General features: G+C 35.4%; 1 protein-coding gene across 1 annotated transcript in view; it reads left to right on the top strand.

Moving 5' to 3' along the window:
- The first annotated feature begins 5,688 nt into the window (after positions 1–5,688).
- LOC113492595 overlaps positions 5,689–7,169 on the top strand; it is a 50,227-nt gene continuing 48,746 nt past the window's right edge. The window contains exon 1 of the mRNA XM_026870117.1: positions 5,689–6,039. The gene's annotated coding sequence lies outside the window, so the exon portion shown is untranslated. The remainder of the gene's footprint in view (positions 6,040–7,169) is intronic.

The following is a 7,169-nucleotide window of genomic DNA, read 5'->3' as shown; positions in this document are numbered from 1 at the left end:
ATTTTTTCTCTTCCTTTCACAGCCAGCCTATAACATTTTTATGAGTCATATAATTATTCTGTGAACAGATTAAATACAACGAAAGCGAGGAATTTTCAGGAAATATTTTCTGTCTTAACGCTAATACCTACTTCTGGCTACTACTTGAATTCAATAAAATTTCTTCTAAATACGCGATTAGGGTAAGGAGGACATTGAATATTTACTAGGTAGTGAAATTTAACATACAATATTAAAATTAGTCACGTCAATGAGCTAAACATATTAGTTTTACTAATGGCTGAAGATTTTCGTTTCTGCACTAAGCTTTCTTCGAGATTCTGATAAACCATGTTTTGTTATAGTATTTGCTATAGGCGGGCATCGACACGAAATTAGAGTGATTTAAGATTTTCCCGCTAGAGATCGCAGTGTTTCGGCAAATTTAGCACGCGGCCCGCGGTCCGTGGCGAGCTTTACAGTTCGCCACCGTTACGCGGCGATTAGGCTGCGCGGGCGCATAGCGCGCCTTCCCGTGCGTCGGCGACAGCGCTACACTTGTCATCACGCTCCCTATTAATATTACTGTAATCTAAATAGTATGAAGCAATTACAGAACAATACCTATTTGTAATTTAGGCAAGTTGAAGGCAGCAACCAGCAACGAATGATTCATATGTTTGAAATAATAAGTCTTGTGTGCTACACAATGTAAAGTTGGGTAGGCGCGAAAATGATACTGTATTATTTTCACAAACTGACTCGCTATTCTTCTTCACAGATTATGTGGTTGTTTACAAATTACGACTGCCTTTTTCCATCATTCCATTCGATCAAGAATCCTTTTAGATGAAATTTTTGTTTTTTTTTTCATCATAAAACTCATTGTATTTGTGGATAAATTTACTTTACTTCAAGTAAACTATTAAATTACACTTTATTCAGTAGATACCTACTGAAAATAGTAAACATTGAATGTACACTCCAAGTTGAATCACAAAGCGTAACGATTGTATAAAATAATATCTCGAGAGGTATTTATAAATATAATAATAGCTAACAGATCTCTTTGCGAAGTAAAAGTGTGTATTATAAAAGTTTGAATGAACGACCCAGATCTATTGACGAGTGATCGACGGCAAAAACATCGCTCTCTATAAAACTACAAATAAAAGCTAAGAAATTTAAAGTATCCGAAGAATCCGGATGAAGGTTACTGCGACTTAAAAAATTAAGTAGAAAAAATATTGAAATGTCAGACAATTTTGGACAAATAAATGTTTTTTTTTTATGTACGTATTAAAAACTTTATAATGTGAACATTAGATAATAAAGATTTTTAGTGTTAAACTTGTAATTATTTCTTTAAGTTAAGAACCTCATTATAATAAAAAGTAAATGTTGTGATCATTGAGCTGGTGGTTTCCTTTAGTGGTTTTTTTATTTTATTTCTAAATTTTAAGTTACGATAAGAATTTTGGTAAAATACAATAAAAAAAACGGGTCAAGTTTTAGTTGGACTCGATTTTACAGATTTCGTACTAATTGGATGAAAGAAAGGAAAATTGCAATGGTCACCCATCACAATAATGACCTTATCAATCGTTACTTAATCTTGATTTTATTGCTTTTATTTTTTGCTATAGTGCGTACATAAATACCACCAGTAAAAAAAAAAATTAGCTATATCGGCTAATGAGATACAGCCTTGTGACAGTCGGACGAACATCCTGAACGTCTGAGGTATTGTACATAACTCTGAAGAGGAAAATAATAAAACAACCTTTCTTAAACTCTATAAAAACAAAAGACTACTTTCTCTCACATACCTCCGAACTCATCAAATATTTAAAATCCAATCAAAACATTATCATTGTAATTCGATATGTTGTTAAAATGTTTCATTCGCTTCAGCTCCCAGGCGCTGCCGCCGCCCGCTGGCATTCGCTTAAATCGTGTGGTAATGGATTAAGTGCTCACCACATTAGCACAATAACCCACATTATGTACATTAAAATCGTTCGGAAAATTGCTTCTATGACACCGAATATTATCGATACTGCATTTAATGGAAGCATTTTATTCGATTATTGTAATTTTATCGAATTGTGATTGTACGCGTTTCAATCGCATATTAAATATGAGGTTTGAATTGAATACTGTTGGAATGTTTAGTTGGCGCTTCAGGCTTGCTCAAAGCCTTTTAAAAAACAAAGATAAAACTTGTAATGTACCAATGTAAGCCCTTGGCCCTTGTAAGCTATTGTACTTGGTTGTAAGCTAGCGAGAAACATATTTTTGTTATTTAACAACATAAAATAAGAACCAGTGGAGTGCCAGTTGGACTCGCGGTATAAACGGTGCCGTAAAAATGGGCTAAAGTTAAACAAATCGGTTTGGCAAAAAAATGCTTGCTTAACATCTCCCTTAATATTAAGCACATTTTGCTACAGCGGCAGCATAAATACATCATCTGGGGAAATTTGAACTGTTTGTCAGCCACGGTTCATCGGACGGACGGACGGACGGGACGGTCGGACAGACAGATAGAAGAAAGGACTGCGGAAAGTATTTCGGTTCTGTTATTACCCCTTTGGTTACAGAACCCTAAAAAGTACTTAAGAGTAAGAGAATCTCAGAAATAAACAAAATAGAAACAAACATAATTTGCAAATTATAGAGATCGTATAAAATGATTTAGTTCTTGTTGTTCTTTCTCTTTTCAATTAAAGTTTTGACGTGCTCATTGAACTTGTTGTTAAAACAAAACAACACTAAATTATCACAACTTCACATCATGGAAATAATAGTTTTCTTCGCTGTGCAGACCGAACTCATTACACGGCAGCAAAGACAAGATGTTATTTTATTATCCGAGGCCCACGGCGATGTACGTCATTAGGAGTCGAGTAATTGAATCTTACTCAAATAAAAATAGATCAAAACATGGCATGTGCAGTGTAATTTAAGATTTTCATCGCGCAGATAATGAGCGGCCCAATGCGTATCAACATTAACTTTCACTACTGTGCAAGTTCGACACTGGCCTTAAATCCTCCTTTGGGAAACCGCAGGAAGTCAGATTAAAAACGTCGGTCATCGCACAAACATTTGTTTTTATTTCCAACAAAGCTATTAAGTGATAACTATGCGTGAAAAGATGCTACCATGTTTTGAGTTTTTATTACATTTCATTTTGTACGTGCAGATTGAAAATGACCCCGATATTTAATAATGGATTTGGTCATTGTATCTATTCTAAGAATAAAATTTGGTAACGTGGAGTAATTTTCTCATAAATATGAATTATCAGATCATACTTTTCGTTTCTGCGACCGATCGTAGACTCCACTTAAATCTACAAAATTTCAGTTTAGAAATAACTTCAAGATGCTATTTGAATAGTAGTTGCTAAGTAAGTGTCACTTATAAATTTATACATGTCACTTATTATAATGAGGTGTAAATTTAATTTTAAATATTACATATTTTATAACGCTGGTATGAAATATGCGTCATTTAATCTGAAACCATTTGATCAAATAAATAAAACATTAAAGTATTCACAACTTCAACTATATTTGTTTTAAGCTTAAAAAAGCGGATGTTATTGAAAAAAAAAAGAGTTGGAATCGTAATATTCCCTGGGAAACATACATTGCAGATGTCAACTATACGTGCACAGTGCTTCGGGAGCTAGCCTTGGGCTATAAACCATAAAAAAACACGTTTAATACTTGGATTAGTAATCGCGGTGTGGCATTATTAGTAGTCAGAATGGACCCCGATGACGTAATACCATAGTTATCTATGAAAGTAAAAGGAGTTTGAAGTAATTATATTTTTTTCTAAAAAAAAAAGAATTTAATCCTTGTCGCGGGGGGTTTCGCAAACATTCACTTCACATGGACAAAGACATTCTCAGACTCAGGATAAGCATTCGTCATTCACACAAGTGCTTGTTCTACGCAGGGATTGAATCCGCGATACGTCGCGCTCGTTTGGCGTGGTGACCTCAACCGCTCGGCTATCCGTGAAGTCAATGGTCAATGGTTTTATAAATAAAATGTGATTTTAGTTTATTTGGTGATGGCCACGGTTGTAAGACTAACGATAATATCGCGGCTTGGTTCATTGATTGGAAACTGCTAACAAATTGCACTTAATTTATGAGCTTTTTCACAAGTAAGTATTGTGTATTAAGTGTAATACATGCCATTTAGTTATGATTAACCTTAATGCCATGCAAATTTACAAAATTAATGATTGTCTTAAACATATTTTTTTAATTTTGTGAAGCAAATGACCTTCAGCTTAGACAGCTAACCCAATTTCATCCCAAATAAAAACTGATATGGAGTTGTAGCTACGAAAACTAAAACTCATTTTCATAAATAGAATAAGCACTTCAAAATGGCATTAACCAAACAGAACGTAGTTTACAATGTAAATTCTATTACTTGTTAATTTGTTTTTCTTCCTGCCTTTGTCCTGTAGTCACAAATAAGCCCGAGACTCGTAGCGGATCCTCGATCTAAACGGAAAAGCCAAATGGTTTTCCTGTATCGAATGCCTGTAATCACAATAAGCCAGAATAAATACAGGCTTAACATCGGATAGAAAGGCTAGAATAAACTGTAGTTCATATAAGAAATGACGAGAATGATATTTTTTTCTTGCTGTTTCAAAATGCCTATGCCAGCGAAAATTTATTAAAAAAAAACAAAAGTCAAATGCCACAATTTTCGTGCACGCCAAATTATTTAGGAATTGTCTCTGTGTCATTAATGGGCATCTCAACCAGAGGAAGTCATCAGTGCACTAATAAAATTATTATGGTTGACTAGCCATTTAAAAGTGGTAAAAGCGAAGCGCCTCAGTTCGGAATTGGAAATGTTTTACAGACGAGTGCTTTGAACTTACCGACGACCTTCAACTCAATTACATCTGTTGATACATTTTACTAAATGCAATTTGTGATCTGAGATTGGTCTGAGGAAGATGATTTCTGAATTTCTTGGTTTATTGAACTTCATTATAATGGATAGCCTGGAAAATGGTCATGGTAAAGCAGATTAGATTCTGACAGGAAAAAATGTTTTAGTTATGATAGTTAGGTATATCAGAGATTTGAGTTATCTTCTTAGATCGAAAAATTGCTTATTCTGTGTGCATTGATTGTGTGTATCTACTGTTTTATGGGTTTGTATATTTTTTATGGATTTCTTGCAGAAAAATGACTAATGTAACTTTTATTTGGTATAAATGAGGGTAGCTCCACATTTCACTTTTTTTTATTATTTCCTTGAAATAACTCACATTTAGTGTGCAGTGTGTTGTAGTGTCAATAAACGAGTCTTAGTTATTATTTTGATGGCGCTTAATCAAGTAGGTATTGTTTTATTTAGTATTATGAGCTTTTGGAATTACAGCATATTTTTTTTAAACTTTCTATGTTGCTTCAAAAAATGTTGTGTTGTTGTGAAAATTAAAAAAGTAAACACATTGTTACGCTGCTCATGATATCATCTAGTGATATCGTTATCGATGCCACTCCCTGATGCCATTTAGAGTGCCGTTGTCCTGTCCTCTCATCGGGCACTGGTACCTAAGGCTCGAGCGCCAACGCTGGCAAATTGCAGTGTTAAGCTCGGGGCGCTTTATTGAAAATTCGATCTATCTGTTACATTGGGAAGGATTGTGATTAGAGTTCGAATGTGTCTCTTGCGTGCGCGCAGAACGATCTATAGTCGAGTGGCACGTCCGTCGGCGGGAGTCCGTTATCCGGCGTCAGGTTACGGCCACGTCTATATAAGACCGTCGCGTCTTCTTCACCATTTCATTCCGTTTGAGACGCTTGGTCGACTGTGTGGCCCGTGTCGACTCGCGCTCGTCTCCGGCCCGTACCGCGCCGGTCTCCACAAGTTCCTCCCATTCATTGCGCGTGCGTCCGTTCAGGTCGAGTGCTCGCATAGTTCCCGGACACAGTTCAGTTTTGTGAACACTTGAACATTATCTCGTGACACACTTGAAGAAAGTGAAGCGTGCCGTTAAACTCAGGTATTTATGATGCTACATTCATATTTCTAATTTTATCTTAGATCTTAAGACTGTATCTAGATAGAACGAAAAATGGAGTATCTAATTTAAAATTGCATGAAAGTCTATAGTAATTGCAAAATAATTATAGCAGATAGTAAAACGAAATGTAAGTTATAAAACCCATCTAATGTGTAAACTAATAGCGTTACTAATTATAAAATAATTTTATCTTATTTTTATAACATTAAAAAGCATTATATGAGGAGTACTTTGAGCAGATTTATGTTACACTCGTTTTTAATTTCCAAGCGACAAAACTAAAGAGCTACTAATCAGATAGTAAAGGACTATACCATCTTAATCTCATATTTATGTTAATTTAAAACCGTAACATTTTCCTAACCGAAACTGAATTGGCGCACTATATTGAAAAAAATAAAATGTTTTCCTAACTCTTACCAAACTCTTAGTAATGAATATTAAAAAAGTAAAAAACGCCCGTCAGAATTCTCCAAGTTTGATACGGTGACTGACGAAAAGTACATCACAATGATAAGGCATTTAAATTTGTACACAGATGTTGTAAGTAATTTTCTAAAACAATACAATTCAAAACTGACAAGTAAAAAGCTCAAAACCATAGTTCAAATTGCAAGTGAAAAAGCTCACGGCACAGTGTGGAAAACAGCACGCATCAATTTCCATACGCAAAAGAATTCAACGCATTCTTACGTTAGGGTTGGCGATCGAAGCTTCTCCGTAGGAAGACCATTATATCCACGGAAGAAACGCATGAACTTTAATATCGATTAACAACCCTTGAACATTTCACGCATAAATCTAACGACGGCGACGGATCCAAGCGCGTCCAGCAACATCGTGAAATACCAGCGAGGTATTCGTAATAACTAAATTACATACGGACTGTCATCTATCATTTATTCGCACGGTCCTGCCGACGTAACCCCATTGCACTAGGTAAACGCACGTTATTGGTACGAAGATGATAAAATGATTACCGTCATTACTGGTGAATTACGAGAAGGAGACGTCGGTCTCTTGGACCATTATGTGCACTTGCGTGAGATACCAGCCGCGCCTCGCTAGCCTATTGTCTTACTATTTTTTGCCAAGAAAATGGACCTCAA

This window comes from Trichoplusia ni, chromosome 4 (assembly GCF_003590095.1).
Source record: "Trichoplusia ni isolate ovarian cell line Hi5 chromosome 4, tn1, whole genome shotgun sequence".
NCBI classification, from domain to species: Eukaryota; Metazoa; Arthropoda; class Insecta; order Lepidoptera; family Noctuidae; genus Trichoplusia; species Trichoplusia ni.
Note: the sequence above shows the minus strand (reverse complement) of the source record. Positions and strands in the feature narration are given on the sequence as shown.